The sequence below is a fragment of the Globicephala melas genome, chromosome 1, assembly GCF_963455315.2.
Source record: "Globicephala melas chromosome 1, mGloMel1.2, whole genome shotgun sequence".
NCBI classification, from domain to species: domain Eukaryota; kingdom Metazoa; phylum Chordata; class Mammalia; order Artiodactyla; family Delphinidae; genus Globicephala; species Globicephala melas.
Window position 1 is genome coordinate 49,580,079 of NC_083314.1, and position 26,714 is coordinate 49,606,792.

The window sequence follows — 26,714 nt, forward strand, 5'->3', positions numbered from 1 at the left end:
TTTTAAGGATGGATCAGTTGGGACTATATGCCTGGCCAGTGTTTTCCTTGCCCTCTTTGTTTTCATATGACCACTCTGTGTTGCCCCTAGCATTGGTTTTCCTTTATTATTGACAGTCCTAATCCATATGATCTAGCTTCAGTTAAGGGAATGCTTTTGGCTTTGTCAGTTTGGGTTGCTAACATGCTTCCAAATCAGAGGGCTTTTGGAGATTAACTCTCAGAATAGCTTTCCCCTTGTAATTTCTTCTTAGGTTTCCTTATTGAAAACTCTTTTCAAATATAAACAATACAAACATAATAAATGGAAGGAAATGTTCATCTCCCTCATGACTCAGTCTTTCTGAAACAACATTATTATTGACTGGCCTATTGGTTGCCAAAAAGGAAAATCAATTTTATTAGAAGTATTTGCTTGGCCACAGATCTTGGTACTAACCCAGCAGAGACAGGCTGATGTTATCAAGTATCTGAAGACTAATTTTTACCATTAGCCTGAAACGGAGTAGTAATTAAAGATATGTCAACGTCTACTCTGTGTTTTCCTGTCATTTTTACCTTTCAGTATATCTCATATATACTTCTATTGCACTGCAGTTTCTGCATTCTGTGACTCTGATGGAATTGGATCTTTTAATTTTATTTCTGAGAAAGATCCTTTATAGATTTCATTTGTTATCTGGCAGTATTATGGACACAGTTTTGTCTTTTCCACTGCTTGGTATTGATTTTTAGTTCAACTCTGGAAGTTAGGTCCTTAACTACATTTGAGATTAGGATATGGGTTAAATACACACCCCCACCCCCACCCCCGCCAGACCTCTTGAGTAAGTTTGATCTTTAAGTCCTGGAGAATGATTAAAACCACTCTAAAAGCACATTTAAAAGTATTCGAATGCTGGATTTATTGCTAGACTTCTCAGATTTATAGTAAAGTAGTGTTAAGGAAATAAGAGAGGTTGGGGGAGAAGTGGGAGCGTCTGTGGTGTTGGATGTCTACACTGTGTCCTGGGTGTTAAGCACTTCCAAAGAAGAATATTTTGAGTGTTACTGAAATGTTTAAGGACTTTGTGATTTATAAATTACATAAACTTACGGTTTATATAATGGCACAGAGCTACATACCCTCTCACTGAATACCTTCATGACTGTGTGTTATAGAAAATTTCAAAAAACATGAGATTTAACTAGATTTATTGCAGTGACCATTTTGTAATATATACAGATATCGAATCATTGTGTTGTATACCTGAAACCAATATGATGTTATATGTCAGTTATATCTCAGTTTTAATAAAGAATACTTGTGAAATGAAAGAATCTGAAAAGAAGAAATGCTATATGCAGATATAGTTTTATGAAATAAGTAGGAAATATATATTTTTAAAAAAAAGAATGGGAATAATGAGAATTCTAGATTACTCCAGGGTGTTGTGGGGCTTAAAATGACGACAGCAGCTCCTCTACCTCAGGGCTAGCCTACTGTTCTTTGGCCGAGTCTGCTCTTCCCCAAGTTCACCAGGCATATTGCTGCCAGTAGAGCCTTCCCAAGACTGCTGTTTATTGTGTCACTGACCTGTTCAAAACTCTTTAATGACTTCCCTGCTTATAGAATGAATTCCAAACTCTGTAGATTTGAATTCAGAGTTCTCTATCATGGGTGGGGGGGGGGCGGCAAGAGAAAAGTATATAAAGCAGTAAATAAAACCATCTGTAATTCTATTGTGTGTGTGTTGGGGGGGGGGGTAGGATATAAAACAGTTTTTTAGTATTTGCCATGTACCAAGCAGCTTATGTATAGTCATCACATTAATCTGATAACGTAGGTATATTATTTGCATTTTCGTGATAAAGAAACAGAAGGCATAGAGTTAGTAAGTGACAAAGTTTAGACTTGAACATGTTCTGATTCCAAAGCCCAAGCCCTTATCCTCTCCTCTGTAAAATTTGAGTACATTTCCTTCTCATCTTTATTTTTTCTGCTTACATGTATATAACATATTTTAAAGATAGTTGGTACATTATTGCACACAGAATAGTTTTTAATTATCTAAAATACTGAGATATAAAATACATTCAGTGAGGTACATATAGTACAAAAAATTAAGTATACAACCTAATGCGTTATATATATGTGTGTGTGTATCTGTGCAACTGCCATCTATATCAAATTAGAATACTTCCAGAACCCCTTGCAGGTTTGTTTCCATAAGCTACTTCCTGTCACTATCAATCCTTCCACCCCCGCTCTGAGGTAACTATTATTCTGACTTCCATCATCATCAGTTAGTTCTGTCTCTTCTTTAAATTCAGGTATTTAGAATATTATAATAATATTCTTTTGGATCAGGCTTATTATGCTCAATAAAACAGTTGTAAGAGTCATCCAGGTTGTTACGTATTTCATTTGTTCCTTTATTTGTATTGCTGTGTAACATTTCATTGTATGCATATACCACAGTATATCCATTCTCCTGTTGATGGATATTTAGTTTTTAGGGGCTTTTTTCTGTCCCTTCAGTTTTAGGCTACTATGAATAAAGTGCCTGTGAACATTCTTGAACATGGACATATACACATATATTTCCATTCCTCTTGTATATATACTTAGGAGTAGAATTGCTGGGTGGTAAGATAACTGTGTTTAACCTTTTGGGGAACGCTATGGTTTTTCAAAGAGGCTTCCCCATTTTACATTCCCACCAGCAATGTATGAGAGTTCCAGTTTCTCAACATCCTTGTCAACATTTGTTATTATCAGTCTTTTTGATTACACCCATCCTAGCATATCTCATCGTGGTTTTGAATTTCATTTCCCCTGTGGTTAATGATGTTGAGCATCTTTTCATGTGCTACTGACCATTTTTATATGTTCTTTTTTTAATAGTATATGATTCATGATTATTTATAAATTTATTTATAAATTTATTTATTTTTTAAATTTATTTTTGCCTGCATGGGGTCTTCATTGCTGCGCGCGGGCTTTCTCTAGTTGTGGCAAGCAGGGGCTACTCTTTGTTGTGGTGCGCAGGCTTCTCATTGCAGTCGCTTCTCTTGTTGCGGAGCATGGGCTTCAGTAGTTGCAGCACACGGGCTCAGTAGTTGCAGCACACGGGCCCTAGAGCATGCAGGCTTCTGCGGTGCATGGGCTCAGTAGTTGTGGCTCGCGGGCTCTCGAGCGTAGACTCAGTAGTTGTGGTGCACGGGCTTAGCTGCTCCGCAGCATGTGGGATCTTCCCAGCCCAGAGCTAGAACCCGTGTCCCCTGCATTGGCAGGCGGGTTCTTAACCACTGTGCCACCAGGGAAGTCCCTTTATATGTTCTTTAGGTAAATGTCTATTCAGATCCTGTGCCCATTTTATTTTTAATTGGGTGGGGAAAAAAAAAAGACATAGCAAGCACAGTAAGGTTCTCTAGAAGCAAAATCTGTTGAGGGATGTAATGGACTCAGGGCCAGCCTTTTGAGGCAAATCATCATTTGTGACTCATGTTACCATCCTCTCATCTGTCTGAGATATTTACCTGGGTGAAATCAGCTTTGAGGACTACCATTGGTGACCTCAGAGGGAAAATATGTCACAACAGATGCCTAAAAGGTGTGAATACAAGGGAGTAGGTTGGAAGCTTTGCTTAGGTGTTGGTATTAGTAGTGGGATGAATGAAGACTAACTGAGTCAGACCTTTTATTTTGCTCTTGGCATTTTTAAAAAACCTCCCTAAATTCCCTACCCACCATTAGGAGAGACACCCCCCACCCCCCTTCAAAGAACAGGGACTAGGGTAGTTTCATGGATTCATCTAATTCCTTAAGGGTCTCTGTACCTTGAACAACTAGAGCAAACAGTTACTAACAGTGCCTATGCCCATTTTAAAAATTGAATTGTCTCTTTATTATTGAGTTGTAAGAGTTACGTATTTTGAGTGTAAATCCCTTACAAAATATATGATTTATAGGGAATTCCCTGGTGGTCCAGCGGTTAGGACTCTGCACTTCCATTTCAGGGGGCAGGGGTTTGATCCCTGGTTGGGGAACTAGGATCCCTGTGTGCCATGCGGTGCGGCAAAAAAAAAAAAAAAGTGTGTGTGTGTGTGTGTGTGTGTGTGTGTGTACACACACATATATATATATATACACGATTTATAAATATGTTCTTCCATTCAGTGGATTGTCTTTTCACTTGCTTGATAGTGTCCTTTGAAACACAAAAATTTTTAATTTTGATAAAACCTAATTTATCTATTTTTTAATTTTGTTGTTTGTGTTTTTGGTGGTGTTTCTAAGAAACTATTGCCTAATCAGAGATCATAGTGATTAAGCCTTTTTCGTCTAATAGCTTTATAGTGTTATCTCTTATGTTTAGGTCTTTGATTCATTTTGAATTAATTGTGTATGACGTGAGATAGGAGTCTGACTTCATTCTTTTAAATATGGATATCCAGTTGTTTCAGCATCATTTATTGAAAAGACTATTCTTTCCCCCATTGAATTGTTGTAGTACCCTTGTCAAAAATCAATTGACCATAAATGTGAGGGTTTAGTTCCAGATTTTCAATTCTGTCCCATTGATTGATATCTGTACCCTTAAGCCAGTACCACACTGTGTTGATTACTATAGCTTTGTAGTAAGTTTTGAAACTGAGATGTGTGAGTTCTCCAGCTTTGTTCTTTTTTTCTTTTTCCAAGATTGTTTTGGCTATTCTGGGTCCCTTGAATTTCCATTTGAATTTTATAATCAACTTGTTCATTTCCACAAAAAAATAAAGGCAGCTGAGATTTTGATAGGGATTACATTGAATTTGTAGATCAATTTGGAGAGTAGTGCCATTTTAAGATTTTAAGTCTTCTAATTCATGAACATGAAGTGTCTCCCCATTCATTTATATCTTATTTTATTTCTTTCAGTGCTTTGTAGTTTTTAGTGCACAAGTCTTACACTTCTTTTGTTAAATTTATTCCTAAGTATTTTATTCTTTATACCTCTATTTTAAATAGAATTGTTTTCTTAATTTCTTTTGTGATTGTTAATTGTTAGTGTATGGAAATACAATTGATTTTTTTGTGTTGATCTTGTATCCTGCATTCTTGTTGAACTCACATTTCTAATAGGTTGTGGAGGGGGTGTTCTATATACGTGATTATGTCATCTACAAATAAAGATATCTGAATGCCTTTTATTTCATTTTCTGGCGTACTTGCCTTATCTAAAACCTTCAATAAAATGTTGCATAGAAGTAGCAAAAGCAGACATCCTTGTCTTGTTCCTGATCTTATAGGGAAAGTATTCAGTCTTTCACCATTAAGAATGATGTTGGGGGCTTCCCTGGTGGCGCAGTGGTTGAGAGTCCGCCTGCCGATGCAGGGGACACAGGTTCGTGTCCCGGTCCAGGAGGATCCCACATGCCGTGGAGCGGCTAGGCCTGTGAGCCATGGCCGCTGAGCCTGCGTGTCCAGAGCCTGTGCTCCGCAACAGGAGAGACCACAACAGTGAGAGGCCCGCGTACTGCAAAAAAAAAAAAAGAATGATGTTGGGATTGATCCATTTAAAAAAATTAATTAATTAATTAATTTATGGCTGCATTGGGTCTTCATTGCTGTGCGTAGGCTTTCTCTACTTGCGGCGAGTGGGGGATACTCTTCTTTGTGGCCCATGGGCTTCTCATTGCAGTGGCCTTTCTTGTTGTGGGCTTCAGCATTTGTGGCACACAGCCTCCATAGTTGTGGCTCGTGGGCTGTAGAGCTCAGGCTCAGTAGTTGTGGTGTATGAGCTTGGTTGCTCCGCGGCATAGGGGATCTTCCTGGACCAGGGCTCGAACCTGTGTCCCCTGCATTGGCAGGCGTATTCTTAACCACTGTGCCACCAGGGTAGTGATCCATTTTTAATTGTTAAACTAGCCTTGCTTTCTTAGAATAAATCTCACTTGCTGGTTTTAGTTTGGTAATATCTTATTTAGAGTTTTTGCATCTGTAACCGTAAGGAATACTGATTGACCTGTAATTTTCTTTCGTTGTAGTGTTCCTATCAGGTTTTGTTATCAGTTATACTAGCCTCATAAAACTAGAAGGGAAATATTCCTTCTTTATTATCTGAAAGAATGTGTTTAAGATTATTATTAGCCATTCCTTTAAATCTTAGGTAAGGGGTCTTCAGTTCCAGGCAAGACTCATTTCTCCCTATTCTTCCTCCTAAGTACAGGTAAAAACCCAACTGCGAAAGGCAGATTGGGGACCTAGAGAATTGAGGAATGACACTGTGGTGACTTCTCTTGAGTTTTCTTTTTGCTTCCTATGTAACCTGAACTGGGCTCTCGAGAAACCCACATCCCAGAAATGCCAGCAGGTATAGAAAAGAAAAACCTGTTTTCTCTCACCAAAGGACAGGGAAAGAGGCAGTCTAGCAGAATGGAACTTTTCAATAGTATCCACCCTACCCCAGCCAAACACCATACAGAAAGACATGTGCCACCCTTTGCAATGTTTGGAGGTCAAGAGGGAAGCCTAGACATCCCCTGGCTGGTAGCAGACAATGCTTTCCTTCCTCACCAGGGTGGTTTTAACAGAGGCTGAGCAGGAATCCTGGACTTGAACCTACTGCACAAAAGTAGCAGGCAGTGCTCCCTTCTCCTGCAAGGGTGGTATCAGTGGAAGCCAAGTGGTAAATTTGGACAACTACCCCCCCACTCTAGAAATAAAAGCAGTAGTAAAATGGTACTTACCCCCCTTTCCAAATAGAAAGTGGTGCTGTGGGGGTGGCGGTATTTCAGAGAAGAGGAAGCTGGAGAATGGGGTTCTTTAAACTTATGTATGGAGTCCTAGGAAGATCCCAAAGTGACTCACACCTTAAACTGACTGGAATTAACAGAACAAAAGGTTTGAAAACTGAACTACAGTGTGGAACACTGCCCAGGTTTTCACATGGACCTCTAGGTAGCACGAAAACAAAGAAGACCAGAATCTCACTTCAAGGACTCTGAAAACTAAATTGTCATTGGACCCACAAGTCATAAAAGTAGGACAGGACCTGCATGAGAAACTTATATAGGGAGATTGCCTGCTAAAATAAAATAGATTTAAATAGGATCCAGATTCTCATAGCATACTCAAATTGAAAATTATTCATCATACCAAGAAGTAGGAAAATCACAACCTGAATGAGAAAAGGCAACCAACACACACCCAACACCAAGGTGACTCAGATGTTAAAATTATCTGACAGTTGTTTAATCATAAAAATGTTTCAGTGAGCAGTTGTGAACATTCTTGAAACAAATGAAATGAAAAAAAACTAGGAAATCTCAGCAAAGGAATAGAAGATAAAAAAAGAACTAAATGGAAATTGTAGAACTGAAGATGTTATACAATGACGGAAATAAAAATTTGCTGAGTGAGCTAAATACCAGAATGGAGACGACAAAGAAAAGGATCAGTGAACTTGAAGACAGATCAACAGAAATTACCTGATTGGAAAAACAGAGAAAGTAGATGGAAAAGAAATCAGCAGCATCTCCAGGACCTATGGGATAATTACCAAAAAATCTAACTTTCTCATCATTGGAGTCCCAGAAGGAGAAGAGGAAGAGTGTGAAGCTGAAAAATATTCGAAGAAATAATGGCTGAAAACTTCCCAGTCTGATGAAAGATGTTACAGATTCAAGAAGCTGAGCGAACCCGGAACAGATAAACCTGAAAAACTCTATGCCAAAATACTTCAAAATCAAACTTTAGAAAATTAAAGAGAAGAAAACATTGAAAACAGCTAGTAGGAAAGAATACATTTTATCTATAAGGAAACAGTGATTCAAATGATTTTTCATGGAGGCCAGAGGAAGTGTCACCACATTCTTCAAGTGCTGAAAGAAAAGCTCTCAACTCATAATTCTATAGCCAGTTAAAATATCCTTCAGGAATAAAGGTAAAATAAAGGCATTCTCAAATGAAGGAAAACTTAAGAGAAATTGTCACCAGCAGACCTACTCTTAAAAAATGGCTAAATGGAAGTTCTTTAAATAAAGAGGAAATGATAATAGAAGGAAACTTGGAACATAAACAACAAAGAGAAACAACAACGGAATGGGTAAAAAATAGAGGTAAACATGAATTTCTTTTATAAATTGCATTTGACCGTTGAATCAAAAATGTTAACATCATCTGATGTAGTGCTCAATGTATGTACAGGAAATTTAAGAGAGTAACATTATAAAGGATGGAGGAGGGGAATTCTGGTTTCAGCTTCAACGTGTAAAGAACGTAGAAATTGTTATTCTATCCTTACAACAACAGTCTTTACAACAGTAGTTGAACAAACTGAAAAGTAATGACTACATCAGATAAGTGCCACCCTGATATCTGAAGAGGCTGACAGACACAAATAATCACAGCTCAGATCGCCTGGAGCAGAACCCATTGGAACCATAAACTGATAGGAACACAAGTGGTAATTGATGAATTGCTGGAGGCTAAGTGTGGACTGGTTTGAGAGGGAGTAACTCCTCAGGGGTTCAGTCTTAGGTGTGCCCTACACTCTTTCATGAGTTTTACTTTCAGGAACCCTCCTTCAGGTTCTCACAGTGAAGATCTGAGGAAAAAACCTTATTTCTGGCAGGAGGAGGGGGGAATAACCATGTTGAAATACACCTAGAGCATTCTCTATAGCAAAGGCCTACACTCCAAGGGAAAAGACTAATATATATATGTATACTGACATATGTCAGTTTTAATAAGTCAGGTTTTTGGTGGAATTTGTCCATTTCATCTTAAGTTATAAAAGATTGACCTGATGTTATTCATAATATCATTTTGCTATCATTGTAGTATCTTTAGGGTGTATAGTGCTATCCCTTTTTAAAAATTTTCTGATACTGATAATCTGTTTTTTTACTGACCATTCTTGCTAAGGGTTTATCAACTTTAATCATTTCAGAGTATGAGCTTTTAGCTTTGTTGATTGTTTCCATTTGACATTTGGTATCTGTCATTGATTTTTGCTCTTTATTCTTTCCTTCTACTATCTTTGGACTTAATTTGCTGTTCTTTTTCTGACTTCTTGACATGGAAGCTTAGATCATTGTTCAACTGTTCTGATAGGTGTACTTAGAAGTATAAATTTCTCTATATGTATTACTTTAAATGCATTTAGTAAATTTTTACGTATTGTTATTATCCTCTAGTCAAAATATTTTTTAATTTCCACTGCAGTTTCTTTCTTTGAATCACGGGTTATCCAGATGTGTGTTTAATTGCCCCACATTTGGGGATTTTATAGTTATCTTTTTATATTCATTTCTAGTTTGATTCTATTATTATAAGAGAACATGTTTGAGAGTTTCAATATTTTGAAATTAACACTTGCTTTTTGGCCCATTATAGTGTATATTTTGGGGAGTGTTGCATGTTTGCTTGGGAAGACTGTATTTTACAATTGTTTGCTCTAGACTTCTGCAAATATCATTTAGGTAAGGTTGGTTGATAGTGTTAGTCGAGTGTGCTAAATTCTTACTGGTTTTTTGTTGGCTTGTTTATCACTTACTGAGAATTATGTTAAAATCTCCAATTATGATTTATCTGTTTTACCTCTTAGTTCTGTTCATTTTTATATATCTTGAACTGTGTTATTAGATACAAATTTAAAATTGTTTTCTCTTACTGTTGAATTGACCCTTTTATCATTGAGAAATGGCCATTTTAAAGTATTCATTCTTGCCTTAAAGTGTACTTTGTCCAGTGTTATATAGCCACATCAGCTTTACTGTGGATAGTGTTTGCCTTGTGTATTTTTTTCTGTTCTTTTACTTTTACTCTATCTCTGTGTTAGTCTTCTTGGGCTTCCTTAACAAAATACCACAGACTGGGTGACTTAAACAACAGCCATTTTCTCACAGCTCTGAGGGCTTCAAGTCCAAGATCAAGGTACTCGCAGGGTTAATTTCTGGTGAGACCTTTGTAGTGCCTTACAGACAGCTGCCTTTTTACTGTATCCTCACATGACCTTTCTTTTTTTTTTCCCAATATATTTTAACAATTTTTTTTAACATTTTTATTGGAGTATAATTGCTTTACAATGGTATGTTAGTTTCTGCTTTATAACAAAATGAATCAGTTATACATATACATATAACCCCATATCTCTTCCCTCTTGCGTCTCTCTCCCTCCTACCCTCCCTATCCCACCCTTCTAGCTGGCTCACATGACCTTTCTATCAGTGCCCTCATGGAGAGAGATCTCTGATGTCTCTTCCTTTTATAGGACATAAGTCCTATCAGATCAAGTCCCCACTCTTATGACCTCATTTAACTTTACCTCCTTAAAGGCCCTGTCTTCAAATACAGTCACATTGGTGGTTAGGGCTTAAACATACGAATTTTTTGGGGGGGGGAGGGGTGGAGAGGGAGACACAATTCAGTTTATTAACATTATGTCTTTATATTTAAAGTGTGTTTCTTTTTGGCCGCACCGTGCAGCTTGTGGGATCTTAGCTCCCCGACCAGGGATCAAACCCGGGCCCACAGCAGTGAAGGCACTGCGTCTTAACCACTTGATCTCCAGGGAATTTCCTAAAGTGCGTTTCTTATAAACAGCATGTAGTTGAGTCTTAGTTTTTATCCAGTGTGATACTCTTTGTCTTTTAATTGCAGTGTTTAATATTTTTACATTTAATGTAATTACTGGTATAGTTCTGTTTAATTTTACCATCTTTCTTTTTGTTTTTTATTTTTTGTTTGTCTCACCTGCTTTTTGTCTTTGTTTTGCATTTCCCAGTGTCTTTTGTATTTGTCGAGTATTTTTTTAATTACTTCATTTTACCTTTTTTATTGGGTGTTTGTTATTCCTTTTAGAATCATTCTTTTAGTGGTTATGGTAGAAACTACAAAATAGTCCCTTAACTTATGAAGTCTTCCTTAAATTAATACTTTTGCCATGCCCTGAACACTGTAAAAGCTTAAAGTGGTTTAATTCTGTTTAGTATTTTTCCTGCTTGTGTTGCTGTAATTGTGATACATTTTTACTTCTGTATTTGCTGCATTCCTCACAAGATACTGTTTTTGCATTAGTCAATAGTCTTTTACCCTTATTCACATACTTACCGTTTCTGATGCTCTTTGACCTCTTGCACTTTCCTGATTCTATCTGGTATCATTTTTCTTTTGCCTGAAGAGCTTTAATATTTCTTATAGTATTGACTTCTAGTGATGAATCATCTCAGCTTCAGTTGTCTGAGTATGTCTTTTCCACTTATAGTTTAGAAAGGTAATTTTGCTTGATAGAGAATTCTGTGTTGGCCAGTTTATTTTTTCCTGCCCTTTAGAGCTATCATTCTGTTGTCTTCTAGCTCTCATATTTTGTTTTGAGAAGTTAGCCACAATTCTTCTGTTGTTCCTCTGAGAATAGTGTGTCTTTTTTGCTCTGATTGCATTTCAGAGTTTTTCTATATTTCATTTTCCAGCAGTGGCTAAGTGTTTTTTGTTTGTTTGTTTCTTAAATTCTGCTTGGGGCTCCACATTGAGTTCTTAATTACAGATATTGTAATTTTATATGTCTAGAATGATTTGATTTGATTAATTTCACCTGTTCCCTTTTTCTGTTGAAAATTTCCATCTTTTCCTCTGTTTTCTTTCACATATTTATAATGATCATTGTAAAGTTCTTGTCTTCTAATTCAAATAGCTGAATCATCTTTGAGGCTGTTTCTTTTGGCTTTTTTTCTTTTGTTTATGGATCACAATTTCCTACTTGTTCACATGTCTAAATTAAATTTTTTTTCATTTTGAAACAACCTCAAATTTATACAAACAATAAGAGTATGTTTGAATCTTAAACCTTGAAGAAGAGTATTTTGCCAACATTATGCCCTACCACCCCTACGCAGACAAGGACATTCTACTGTGTAACCACAATTCAACCATCACAGTCAAGATATATCATCACTGATATATTACAACCATCTAATCTTTATACATCATTCAGGTTTGGCCAGTTAGCCCTAGGTCTTTTATAACAAGGATTCAGTTTAGAATCACACATTGCATTCATTTAACATGTCTAAAAGAGCCTAAAGGAAGAAACTAAAGATCTCCTTCAGTCTGCAACAGTTATACAGCTTCTCCTTGACATTTATGACTTTGATTACAGACCAGTTATTTTACAGAACGTTTCTCAATTTGAGTTTGTCTGACGTTTCCTCCTGATGATGTTTATGTTGTGCATCTTTATCAGGGATATCGTAGAAGTGATACTGTATTCTCATTGGAACCTGTATCTGATGGCACAGACTTTCAGTTTACTCCATTACTGATGTTGTTTATTTTGTTCACTTGAATAAGGTGGTGCCTGGCCAGATTCTTCATAGTAAAATTACTTTTGTCCCTTTGTAATTCGTTACTGTTTTGTGTGGAGATACTTGTCCTCATCAAAATTTCAATTTATTCATACTTTTATTTACATCAGTTTGGATTCATGGTTTCCTGTTTTATTCAGTGTTATAATATTATCATTATTTAATTTTATGCTCAAAGTATTCCAGATTTGGCCAATGGGAGCCACTTCCATCTGGCCTCTGTGTCTTGTTGACATGTGTCCATAATTCTTTGAGAATTTTCTCACTTTCTGGCATAACAAGTCCCAGGTTCATCTTGAACTTTTTCTTTTTCCAGCCGTGGAAACAGCAGTTTCCCCAGAGAGCTCAGTTCAGCTCAGTAGGCAATGGTATTTTGAAACCAAGATCTGAGCATTAGGTGTGCTCATTACCACTGGCTATCATTCTTCCCAGATTCTCTCATATATATACATATACACTTTAAAATCTGTGTTCATTTTTCCTGTGTGTGTGTGTGTACCATAAGTTTACACCAGTACATCTTCTTCCAGTTCAATAAAACAGGATTCATTAAGTTTTTTCTTTCTATATTTGTAACTCTCTTATCTGACAGTGAGGACCCTGGCTCCCATTATCTTATCATATTTACTTATTTGATCAGTCTCCCAGTGTGTAACCAGTTTCTCATTCTGCTGCCACGCCGTCTCCTGCATGGATACCCTCACTATGCTGAGGCTCTGACAGTTTGCTCAGACCACTTCTCTACAGGATGCCCTCCTCTCCGTTATGACACCCTGAGGCAGGTCACTTTCCCATGTCAGTGCCTTCCTCACTCAGCTTAGGCTTCAGCATCTAATACCATGCCAACCTTTTGTGGGAGTATCTTCTTCACTCTACTTGGTCTCTGACACTTTGTACTGAACTGTCTTTCTATGTGTACATCCTCCTCATCCTGCATGAGTTTTGACACCTCACACTAGGCTGCTGCCACTCCAGGTGGACACCCTCCTTATCCCAGTTAGGCTCTGGATCACCTTGCTCTGGACCACTACAACTCCCCTCTTCCCTACGTTTCCACTCCCACAAAGACACCTGCCTCACTCAGCCATAACTTACGGCTTCAAAACTGAACTGTTCAAGAAAGGAAGAGGAAGAGCTGTACCTCATAATGTTTTATGGTATGTTGCAAATTATGTATAAAGAACTATAGAGACTGAAGTTGGTGTTATTTTCCCCGAGAGGGCACTCCTTAGCCTCTGTCAGATATATAATTTGAGTGGCTGATCATGCCAGGTCACTGAGGAATTGAGCTAGGCTGGGGCTGGGTTGAACTTAGTCCTCTGTTTTCCTACATATCTTGGGGGTGATTCTTTGGGATTTTGCTTATGAGCCTATGGGCGTCTGCCTGTCTTGAAAGACTGGTCAAAATTCAGTCTGATTTTTTTCTGCTTTGAGCTTTCTTTTCCAGCTTCCTGCCTCACACTGCTTCCAAATTTTGGCATATGTGCTCAAGCTGAGATTTGTTGTTTGAGGCAGGCCCCCTTCTTCAAGCAGAACTTTGTCTCAAATATTGCAAGACAGCAGATTCCTGTGTGCTTTTTTAGAAACTCCCTGAATTCAGAAAATAAACCATGTGGGGAATAGCATTTTGTGTTTGGGACTTTTAAATTTTTTGAATTGTTGAGCCACCCCACACAGCCTCCAAAAGTTTTGCCGATTTTATTTTCCCGAGTGTCATCATTTCTTTTGAGCCACGTTCATCCTCAGCCTATGCAGAGAATCAGGAAATGCCCCCAGTTCAGAAAGCAGCAGGAGAGAGCCTGTTCTCCTTTAAATAGCTCTCTGATTTAGTTTACTCAGTCCTTTTTGTTTCCATGACTCTCAAATAGCTTTAGAAATACAATTTTCTCAATTTACCCAACTTTTTTTTTAGTTGTTGGGTTGAGAAAAGTTACTTTCTTGTATCTTCTTCCATCCAACCGGAACCAGAAAACAGCTTTTGGTTTTTGTACTTCTTTTTCACTTAATGTTATATAGTGACCATTTTTCCATGTCATTCAGTATTTTTCAAAATGCTTTTTTTCTTTTTTTTTTTGCGGTACGCGGGCCTCTCACTGTTGCGGCTTCTTCCATTGCGGAGCACAGGCTCCAGACGCGCAGGCTTAGCGGCCATGGCTCACGGGCCCAGCCGCTCCGCGGCATGTGGGATCCTCCCGGACCAGGGCACAAACCCGTGTCCCCTGCATCGGCAGGCGGACTCTCAACCACTGCGCCACCAGGGAAGCTCCTATTACTGTTTTTTTTAATAGCTCATCAAACTGAGGGCCTTATAGTGTGCAAGAATATATGAGAAACAATAAGATAAATGTGGTGCATCTTTCCAGACTATTCATTTTCCTTGAAGATTTGGGGAATACAAACAATTTAACTCAGAAGTAGCTCCAAAAATCATTTGATATGTAAACAGACATGGATATATAATTGTGGAATAGGATATAAAATGCACACAAATTATTTAGATAAAACAAGACTTCAAGGAAATCTCACGTTTTCAACAAGGCCGTGCAGTCACTTAAGATATTCCTCCTTTCTCTTGTTTTTCAAGTTTTTCTCCCAAGAGGAAGTAGATTTTAATTTAGACTTATGTTTCTTCTCTTTTTCTCAGTATTCAGGTATATAAATATCACTAAGTAGTTCCTTTTTCTAATTTTAGGAGACATGTATTGATCTTCTCTTTTTTGTCTGCTTTTTAAAAAAATTCTCCCTAGGAAATAGAAAAGGTTTGCCTTCTCCTTTTTACTATCTTTTCTTTATTGTATATGTAGACACTATTATTATTTGTAGGATTAAAGCAAATATTTAAATTAGACTGCAAAAGTTAGATGTTTAAGAAAAAGTAGAATATACTAGTAAATGACTTAGGTAGTAATCTTTTCGTAAACTAATCAAAGAATATTTAAATTATTTACTTTTTCAAATTATTAAATTATCATACATTTATAAACCCATTTACAAATATATATGTAGTTGACTGTAGTTGACATACAGAGAGAGAAGTTATAAATCATAAGAGCTAAATTTTGAGTCTCAGAATTACTGTAGTGACAGATACCTTGAGGCCATGGCATTCTTTTTTTTTGATGTGGACCATATTTAAAGTTTTTACTGAATTTGTTACAATATTGCTTCTATTTTACGCTTTGGTTTTTTTGGCCACGAGGCATGTGGGGTCTCAGCTCCCCAACCAGGGATCGAACCTGCACCCCCTGCATTGGAAGGCGAAGTCTTAATGGACTGCTAGGAAAGTCGCAGAGGCCATGGCATTCTTATTGGAATGACATTAAACTAATTATGTCATATTAAATAAATTCTAAGATGACTTTTTAAATATTTTAACATCTTGAAATTGAAATACATCTTACAGTCACCGTTAACCAAATAATGTAGTTGTCATTGCCTGTGCTTGAATGAAGTTAGTTGTTAATATTGTTGCTTCAGTTGAATTACATTCATTGTTATGTTGACTTTAATTGCCATCTAAAATATTTTCAGGAAGATGACTATAATTGCTTATTGAAACAAAAAATTATTGTTTATGAAGAAAGGCGCAAAAATAGAAATGAGAGGAATGACTATTATTCCATAGTTTTGTGTGTGTGTGTATGACCAGAAAAACCTCTTCAAGGCAGGGTTACTTTCTTGTTTGAATCCAACTGTTGAGTAGATTATTGTGCACTGGTTATCAATCCCAAGGGTGTAGGGTACCATTCACTGATTACTAATCCCGCGAGAGGACTCCAACTACATGGAGGATAGCAAACATCATCACTGTGCCGCCTACCAGGAATAGAAATCCAAACACTTCTGTCCGTTGCATCTTGGTATCAGAGTCACCAAGCAAGTCACAACACAGTCAAGTACTGGATGGAACAATACTTTGCTTACATAGCAAAGAGATAGAGCAATATCAGCTTCAGTAGTGGTTGTTGGTCCCCCATGGCCAGCAGATCTCTCCAGGTGTCCAATGCATGGCAGTTTGCCTATGCACACCCCTCTCTAGCTGCAATGGAAGGAACCCCATCCCTTCCCCAATGAGGACAGATACAGTAATGGGTTATCCAGGTGCCGACATACACGCTTAAAGGAGAGATCAAAGACTACTTATTGAGCCTGAAACAAGGAATGATATTTCTACACGAGATGATAAGAGCCCTGTGATGGGCTTTCTGTCTCTTGGTAAGGCCCATTCTTCCGCAGCTGAGTGGGGGAGTTGAAAGACTGCCCAAATGAGACTGCCTTTCCCAACACCAACATTAACAGTTTATGCTAGATTTTTAAAAACTTTTTGTTTGGAAATAATTTTAGGCTCTATAGCTTAAAAGTTGCAAAAACAGTGCAGAGTTTCTGTGTAGCCCTTACCAAGATTTCCCCAATAATTTCTTACACATCCATAATACAGTTGTCTAAGTCAGGAAATTAACATTGGTATGATATTGTTATTTAAACTACAGACCCTATTTGAATTTCAACAGTTTTTCTACTAGTGTTGAAAATGTTTTCCATTTTAAGGTCCTATCCGGTTTGGTATTAGTTATTATTTCTTCTTAGCTTCCTGCCATCTGTAATAGTTCTTCACCCTTTCCACGTCTTTCATGATCTTGACACTTTTAAAGAGAACAGATAAGCTGTTTTGGATTTGGACTTGCCTAATGTTTTCTTTTGATTGGAATTACGTTGTACATTTTTGACCAGAATATCACAAAAGTGATATGCCCTTCTCAGTCATGTATTAAGGGGTTCTTAACGTCAGTATATCTTATCACTGTTATGTTAGTGGTGAGCACTTTGTTAAGGAAGCATCTGTCTGGTTTCTCTGCTGCAAAGTACTGTATGTCCTTTTTAGTTAATACTCATGGGAGAGGTACTTTGAGACTATGCAAATCTTGTTTTTCCTCAAACTTCTGCCCACTAATTTTAACATCCATCAGTGGATCTTGTCTGCAACAATTATTATTGTGGTGTTTGCCTAATGGTGATTTTCTCTCTTCCTCTTTCCTTGCGCCTTTATTATTAATTGGAGTTCTTCTGTAAAGAGGAACCAACCCTTTTCCTCTTCTCCAGGCTCATCTTGTATTTCCCCTACCTCAGCCCCAAATCAACCATTTCTCCAAGGATCTCTGGTTCCTTTAATTGAAGAATGCTGTTTTTTTTTTTAATTTAATTTTTTTTAATACAGCAGGTTCCTTTTAGTTATCCATTTTATACATATTAGTGTATACATGTCAATCCCAACCTCCCAATTCATCCCCCCCAAGCCCCCTGGCACTTAAGAATGGTATTTTGAAACCAAGATCTGGGTGCCAGGTATGCTCATTCCTATTGGAATATCACTGCTTCTTGGTTCAGTCAGCAGGTAGGGCTAGGAAATACATGTAGATTTAGGAAATATATGTTTGTATACTAATCCATGCTTATATGTACACTATATTTCTGCATCAATCTGTATATATTTTGAATACTGTGTTTATTTTTTTATTTTAGTTTTTAATTTTTTTTTGCTGTACGCGGGCCTCTCACCGCTGTGGCCTCTCCCATTGCGGAGCACAGGCTACGGACGCACAGGCTCAGCAGCCATGGCTCATGGGCCTAGCCACTCCGCAGCATGTGGGATCTTCCTGGACCGGGGCACGAACTCGTGTCCCCTGCATCAGCAGGCAGACTCTCAACCACTGCGCCACCAGGGGAGCCCTGAATACTGTGTTTATTGATGGCTTCAATTATAATCCAACACTACAGAGTTTAGTTTACCCTTTATTTGTTACTTTTTTCTCCAATAAAAAACTGTCATCCTCATTATTTTGTTCAACTCTAGTGTACACATAAAGTAGTTTCACAGTTGCTAACCCGTACGTCTGTGAAACACATTTACTAACTAGATTAAAACATTTTTGTATAGTTCATTTTGCCATTAGCCTTAGAGTATCCAGTCAAGATACTGTTTTCTAGAGTTACTTAAGTTAGTTTTCTTCCCTACCACATTCAGTATGATTGTGTTACTTAGGTCGGGTTCATTCATCAGTGTTCGTGTATCTATCATTTTAGATTTTCCCCACATACTAGTTGGTTGTAATTTTTTGTTTATTTTGGGGTTATGTCAAACATTACTATCATTCTAAGAGTCACAGTGGTATACAAAGATATACTCAGAGAATTGTTCCTTCCTTCTCATCTCAGCTACCCCAGTCCCACCCGCCTACTTCTTTCCACTACTTTCTTTTTTTCTTTTTGAAATTGAAGTATAGTTGAATTACAGTGTTTTGCTAATTTCTGCCATACAGCAAAGTGACTCAGTTACACATATGTATACATTCTTTTTTACATTCTTTTCCATCATGGTTTATCCCAGGAGATTAGATATAGTTCCCTATGCTATACAGTAGGACCTTGTTGTTTATCCATTCTAAATGTAATAGTTTTCATCTACTAACCCCAAACTCCCAGTCCATCCCTCTCCTCCCCCAGCCCCATTGGCAACCATAAGTCTGTTCTCTATGTCTGTGAGTCTGTTCCTGCTTTGTAAATAGGTTCATTTGTGTCATATTTTAGATTCCACATATAAGTGATATCATATGATTTTGTCTTTCTCTTTCTGACTTACTTCACTCACTATGATAATCTCTAGTTGCATCCATGTTGTTGTAAATGGCATTATTGCATTCTTTTTTTATGCCTGAGTAGTATTCCATTGTATATATGTACCACATCTTCTTTATCCATTCATCTGTCGATGGACATTTAGGTTGTTTCCATGTCTTGGCTATTGTGAATAGTGCTGCTGTGAACATGGAGGTGCATGTATCTTTTTGAATTATAGTTTTGTCCAAATATATGCCCAGGAGTGGGATTGCTGGATCATATGGTAATTGTATTTTTAATAGTTTTCTGAGGAACCACCGTACTCTTTTCCATAGTGGCTGCACCAACTTACATTCCCACCAACAGTGTAGGAAGGCTCCCTTTTCTCCACACCCTCTCCAGCGTTTGTTATTTGTAGACTTTTTAATGATGGCCATTCTGACTGGTGTGAGGTGGTACCTTATTGTAGTTTTGATCTGCATTTCTCTAATAATTAGTGATGTTGAGCATCTTTTCATGTGCCTACTGGCCATTTGTGTGTCTTCTTTGGAGAAATGTCTGTTAAGGTCTTCTGCCCATTTTTCGATTGGGTGGTTTGTTTTTTTGTTGTTGAGTTGTATGAGCTGTTCGTATATTTTGGAGATTAAGCCCTTGTCAGTTGCATTGTTTGCAGATATTTTCTCCCATTTCATAGGTTGTCTTTTTTTTTTTTTATGGTTTCCTTTGCTGTGCAAAAGCTTTTAAGTTTGATTAGGTCCCATTTGTTCATTTTTGTTTTTATTTCTATTGCCTTGGGAGACTGACCTAAGAAGACATTGGTATGATTTATGTCAGAGAATGTTTTGCCTATGCTTTTTTCTAGGAGTTTTATGGTGTCATGTCTTACGTTTAAGTCTTTAAGCCATTTTGAGTTTATTTTTGTGCATGGTGTGAGGGTGTATTCTAACTTCATTGATTTACATGCAGCTGTCCAGCTTTCCCAGCACCACTTGCTGAAGAAACTTTTTCCCATTTTATGTTCTTGCCTCCTTTGTTGAAGATTAATTGACCATAGGTGTGTAGGTTTATTTCTGGGCTCTTTATTCTGTTCCAGTGATCCATGTGTCTGTTTTTTGTACCAATACCACATTTTGATTACTGTAGCTTTGTAGTATTGTCTGAAGTCTGGGAGGGTTATGCCTCCTGCTATGTTGTTGGGTTTTTTCCCCATCAGGATTGCTTTGGCAATTCTGGGTCTTTTATGGTTCCATACAGTTTTGTGGCTTATTTGTTCTAATTGCGTGAAAAATGTCATGGGTAATTTGATAGGGATCACATTAAATCTGTAGATTGCTTTGGATAGTGTTGCCATTTTAACAGTATTAATCCTTCTAATCCAAGATCATGGGATATCTTTTCATTTCTTTGAACCCTCTTTAATTTCCTTTATTAATGTTTTATAGTTGTCAGCATATAAGTATTTCATTTCTACTACTTTCTTATCTATTCCCTATAGGTAACCAGTCTCTTTTGTTTCTGACCTATCCTTCCCATTTCTCTTTTGCACTAATGGGCAGATACATGACCATTTTCACTTATCCTCTTCTAATTTACATGAAAGATAACATTCTATAGATACTCTTTCGCACTTCATTTCTGTCATTTAACAGTAGGTCCTGAAAGTTACTCCCTATCATTTCATAGAGATCTTTCTCCTTTTTTCATAGCTGCATAGTACTCTTTGTGTGGATATGTCATAGTTTATTCAACCACTCTCCTGTGTATGAGCATTTAGGTCATTTGCAGTATTTTGCACTTACAGTGCTACAACTAATAACCTTGTGCATAGGTATTTTCATATTGTTGGATATGTACCTTCAGGATAGATTCCTATAAGTGGAATTACTGGGTCAGAAGGTAAGTGCATACATAGTATTTTTAAGTGTTGCCAAATTTCTCTCCAGAAGGGTTGTACCAAATTGCATTCACACTAGCAATATATGAGAGTGCCTTTTTCCTTACAGTCTTGTCAGTATACTGTATTCTTCATATTTTTACATTTTTGCCAGTCTGGTAGAGAAGTGGTATCCCAGTTTTGTTTTAGTTGCATGTGTGAATTTTTATGTTTTTTCATATGTTTGAGGGCCATTTTTGTATCCTTTTTTGTGTGTGCATTGTCTGTTCACGTTTCTGTCAGGTTTTTGGCCTATTATACCTCAATTTTTAAGAATTCTTTATGTATTAGGGGTATTAGCCCTTTGTTTGTGGCATATGTTGCAGATATTTCCCCCCAGCTTTTTCAGTTGTCTTTTGGCTTTGCTTATGGTATATTTTCTTATATAATTTTTTTTAATGTTAACATAGATTTACCAGCCTTTTTATTGCCTCTGGATTTTAAGTCATGGATAAAAGCTTCTTCTTATACCAAGGTTAAAGAGTAATTCACCTATGTTTTCTTGTAGTGCTTGTATGCTTTCATAGTTTACATTTAGATCCCTAAACATATTGTATGAGAAATGCACCTAGTTTTGTCTTTTTCCAAATGGCCTCGCAGTTGCCCCAGCATCATTTATTTAAAGTCCATTCCCCAGTAATATGAGATTCCAGCTTTGTCATATACTGAATTTTCGTATATATTTGGGTCTAATTCTGGATTTTCTCGTGTATTAAACTGGTCTATTTGTCTAAAAGTACCAATACAACAGTATTTAATAAAGAGGCTTCATAGTAGGTGTTAAAGTCTGGAACAACTATTTCTCCTTCATAGTTTTTCTTTTTAAATGTTTTCCTGGCTATTCTTGCATGTTTGTTTGTTATCTGAACTTCAATGTCAATTTGTGTAACTCCATAAAATAGCTTGTTGGTGTTTTTATTGGAATTTCATAGAATTTATAAATTAGGGAGAACTGACATAATCATGATATTGATTCATCCTATCCAAATACAGGGGATGTCTTTCCATTTGATCAAGTCTACTTTTGCATCTTTCAGGAGTATTTAAAATGTTTGATCTTAAAGGTTTTGCACATTTCTAGTTAAATTTATTCTTAAATATTTATCTGCTTTGTTGCTGTAAACTGTTTACTATTTGTGAGCTTTCCAAATAATGTTTGAGACTTTTAGATCTCTAATTTGTTTACTTTAATGTAGTTCCCATACCATTTATATGGCATTAAGTCACTGTCTACATTTCAAATATTTCAACTGTAAGTGAAGGCATAAAATGGTTAAATTTTTGTTTTCCCTTACATATTGTAGTCGTGACCCTAATTAAGGGGTCATTTGAAAAGCCTGGGCTAATGTGTTAAATCACCTGTATGATTTGCTAGAGAATTACTTTAATTCCACTTAAGAATATGCTGCAACTTAATGAAAGTCAGGTGTGAAAACAGAGGCTGTTTGCCAAAACACGTTTTGTCATTTGATCTTCTTTTCCTGCTGAGTGGATCATTATGAAAATAGCCTTAGTCTTCAAATTATTAGTTTAATCCTTGATTCTCTCACACGTTGTGAAGAGTCCAGTTCTCATACCAGTTTTACTTTCTTCCTAGATTACTAACATGTTTTGGGTGCTGAGGAAGAAATGTTTACTAGTAGTTGAGCTTAGAACGTTTCCATGGGAAAATATAAAATTATTCTCTAAAATGAATGAAGTTTTATATAATCTACAGAACCTAAGTGAATGTGTACGTGATAGGGGGACGTGGGGGGATGCAAATTAAATCCAATAGCTATACTTTAAAAATATATAATTGTTTTATTTTTAATTATAGGAATCATTTTCATGTGTACCTATTTCTTTCCTCCAAGATTATTTGATAAGAACATTTCCATTCTTAAAGCCTTGATAAATCACTGATTTACAATGTTATGGTATAACCTTTTATACTGAGAATGTGTCTTCCAATATACATGGAATTCTTGGCATTTTGAGGGCAGAGTTCATGGTTTAATTTTGCATTGCTTTTAGTATTGAAATCACTGTTAAATTTAGCATTCTAATTAAATCTTTTCTTTATGTACCCTAGAGCCAATGAAAACTCAAAGTTTCAATAATCAACAAGTAAAAGCATTTTACTTATCAAAACACCAATTGATAATGTATATGCTTTTTAGGATTCTCTTTATACTTTCTAAAAATCTTACAATTTCAGTATCAAATACTAAACACTACATCCCAGAATGCAAACATTTTTATATTTTTTACATTTTAAAATAATTTTTTATATTTAGGGGGTAAGTCATAAAGTTAGAACAGTGTATTTAGCAAATCCTGATTCCACTATTTTTGAAATCAACATGGTTTAGAATTCTCATTGGCCAGTATGTAATCTGTCCCAATGGGTTATGGATTAAAAATAATTATATTTGTACATTTTTATTTTTTGCAAGCTTGGCTATTGCCTTGTCAGTGACATTCTGATCTGTCTGCTTTTAATGCACTAACTAGCAATAAATGCTTTTTGCTAAAAACTAGTATTTTTCATAGATGATGGTGTGTTTTTTTCCTTCGTGTTCTGAGATTATTCAGTGTTTTAAGTTACATTTTTGAAAACAATTGCTTTGATGAGTTACTCTCTAATGAAACTCTAAAATAGCAGTAAAGTGCTAAAATGCAAGTACTTTTATTTCTCTATGCAAAGAACATGTTTAGAAAGCTGAAATAAAAGGGGGAATTCCAAAGGATGAAAAGAAGTAAAAAGTAAATGAGGTAATCAAAGTCAGAGAAATTGGTATTGGCAGGTTCTGAATGATGTTCTTAGATGAGCAATCTTTCAAAATACTTCTTGTACGTTGCTGCTATTCCTTTATTTATTATTAAAATAACATGATCCATGAGGAGCTTGGGGTGACTCTCGACCTAGCTAATTCTAATTAATCCAGTCAGGGAGAGCAGTAGGGTAAGTGGAGCAGTCTATCGGATTGAAATTCATAACTTAATTGAGGTCAAAGTCCCAGTCTGGGAGAACAAAAGTCTTTTGCTAGGACCAGGCAGATCAATAGCAATAAATATCTGGCTTGGATACAAGTAGCTTATAGTGACAGATTATCTGACAGTGGCCAGAGTTCTTGGTTCTGTTAAGGGCAAAGTCTTGAGCATGTCATGCTTTTTGCTGATGTTCAGTCCATATCCATGACACTTGGAAAGAAGTAAATAACACTCTCAAGAACTCTTTGAAAGTCTTGTGGAAGCACCATGTGTGAAACTCCAAGTGACTTCTGTTTGTTGCAATCAAAAGTACATTCTCTAATGATACTTTTTTTTTTTTTAATGAGAGAGTAGTTTCTATCACATTACCAGTAAGATCCAAACGATTTGCAAAGTTGATCAATCATGAGAGCTAACTTTCCCATTAATAATTCAAAAAGAGTATTTAGAATTACTTTGGGGGAAGAACATAATACAAGCCTGTGTTGTCTTAATTTGTAGGTAAGTGTAAAAGTTAAGAGGACCATGTTACATTAACATTAAGGAGTTAGTGTTAACTCTTAAGTGTGATAATGGTATTGTGGTTGTGTAGGAATCTTATTTATTATTAGGTGCACAGTAAATATTTATGACATCAAGATGTCATGATGTCTATAATTTCTTTAACCTCCTTTAACAAAAAAGAAAAAAACATGGCAAAATGTTAACAATGATTAAATATGAGTAGTGATGTCTAATTTCTTTAACCTGCTTTAACAAAATCGAAAAAGAAAATATGGCAAAATATTAACAATGATTAAATATGAGTAGTGAGTCTCTTAAATATATAAATATTTTCATAATAAAAAGTAATAACAGGAGAACCATGTGCAATAAAACCATTAGGCTAGTGTGTTACTAGGAAAGGTTTCCCTCTGTCCCATTCTATTTATATTTTCAGTTTCTACTTCGTTGTCACAAACTGGACCATGTTATGTATTATATTATTGTTTAACCATAATAATAATAATTAATTAGTACAGAACTTTGGCATTTCGTTCATCATTTAATAACACTATTGCCACTCAGGCTCAACTACTATCTTACTTAGTGGGAAAGGGACTCCTAAGATCTGCAAGTGTTGGCCTCGTAAGGTACGAAGAGCTTAGTATATATTCCATTTCCATTGACACTTCTCTGGTCCAGATTATCACTACTTCATGTGTATATTATTGTGGCAACTTATTAATGTCACTTTTTTATTCTGTATAATTATGACAGATTAGTCTTCCTTAAATGGCATTATCTAGGGCTTCCCTGGTGGTGCAGTGGTTGAGAGTCCGCCTGCCGATGCAGGGGACGTGGGTTTGTGCCCTGGTCTGGGAGGATCCCGCATGCCGCGGAGCGGCTGGGCCCGTGAGCCATGGCCGCTGAGCCTGCGCATCCAGAGCCTGTGCTCTGCAATGGCAGAGGCCACAGCAGTGAGAGGCCCGCGTACCGCAAAAAAAAAAAAAAAAAAAAAAGCCATTATCTAAATGTTACTTCAGTATCTAAATGATTCCATGATAAAAAATACTTCCAGTGGTCTCTTATCTATGAATCAATTCTCAACTTTTATTGTTACTGTCAAAGCCCCATCTCTATGACTAAACTGTTTTATCTAGTGTTCTTTACTTTATGAAGTGGGTGAGCTCACTTTGTATATCCCAGAGGTTCCCAAACCTGGATCATCACAATCAACTATAGATCTTTTAAAAATAAGCCTCAGCTCTAGAAATTATGATTACTCAGTAGGTAAATCAGGGGTAAGGGGCATTGGGAAGATAATTTCAAAATTATAAACATCTACACCTAATTCTCTAGTACCAGGTTTGTAATTTTAAACCCTCTATTCACCTGCCAGTCCTTCAGTGCTTCCTAATCTTAAGTAGGAGTTAGGATAAAAACAATCAGATTAAACTAATTCATTCCTATGATGAATCACTAACAACTGGTTAGAATTCCCAGATATAGTTGCATTTTTAAAGGAGGGAGGCAAATTTAGACATAATCTTATTGGCTGAGCACTTGCTGTTTTTCAAATAGCTGTGCAAGATATGTCTACTTATTTGGTCTCGTTTTTCCTTATAATAATCCTGTGAAATGAATTTTTCTGTATAATAATCCGAAGTCACACAGCTACTGCAAAGTGAAGATTCAGATCCAAGTTTTCCAATAACAAATGAGCTATGATTAGTGAATTTTCAGCTAGTTTATCAAAATAAAGTGAAATCAAGTCTTTTTAGAGAAGATATTTTTAAGCAGAACAAATAACAAGGCAGTCCAACATGAGGTCATTTTCTAGCCTGTTTCTACAGTTTCTTCCCTTTGTTCATTTTGGAAACCCCATATTTTCTGTAAGTTCATGTATGCACCAAAATAATAAAACAACAACAACTCTGATGGCAAATGGGAGAACACAGGTGTAGTCTTTTAAGAGTCATTTGGAAGCCAAATGTAGTCAGAGACTATCTATCCTGAGTTCAGGAAAGCATGGTAGAAAAATTCCTGACCTAGGAAGGTGAAATTAAAGAAAAGGATCCTCAGTTCTCAAGAAAACTACACTATATAAATAGAATATTCTCCAACAGTTTTATTGAACTAGTGTTATTGTATTAATTGTGTTTACCTTACTATCCACTGTGTGTTGTCTCTCCAGTTGGTTGTGAGTTCTCTGAGTGCAGGGATCATGTTTTCTCTTTCTTTAGTATTCCTAGTGGTCTCTTGCATAATGTTTGACATATAGTATACATTCAGTAAATATTATAAAATATTGAAAAATGATTGTTCCTTTGTAGATAAATACAAAACCTGAAACACATACACGTTTGTGAGTGTGCACA

At 36.5% G+C, this 26,714-nt stretch overlaps 1 protein-coding gene across 2 annotated transcripts in view; it reads left to right on the forward strand.

Moving 5' to 3' along the window:
- Positions 1 to 26,714, forward strand: part of ACBD6 (acyl-CoA binding domain containing 6) — a 233,018-nt gene that overhangs the window by 116,783 nt on the left and 89,521 nt on the right. The window lies entirely within an intron of this gene.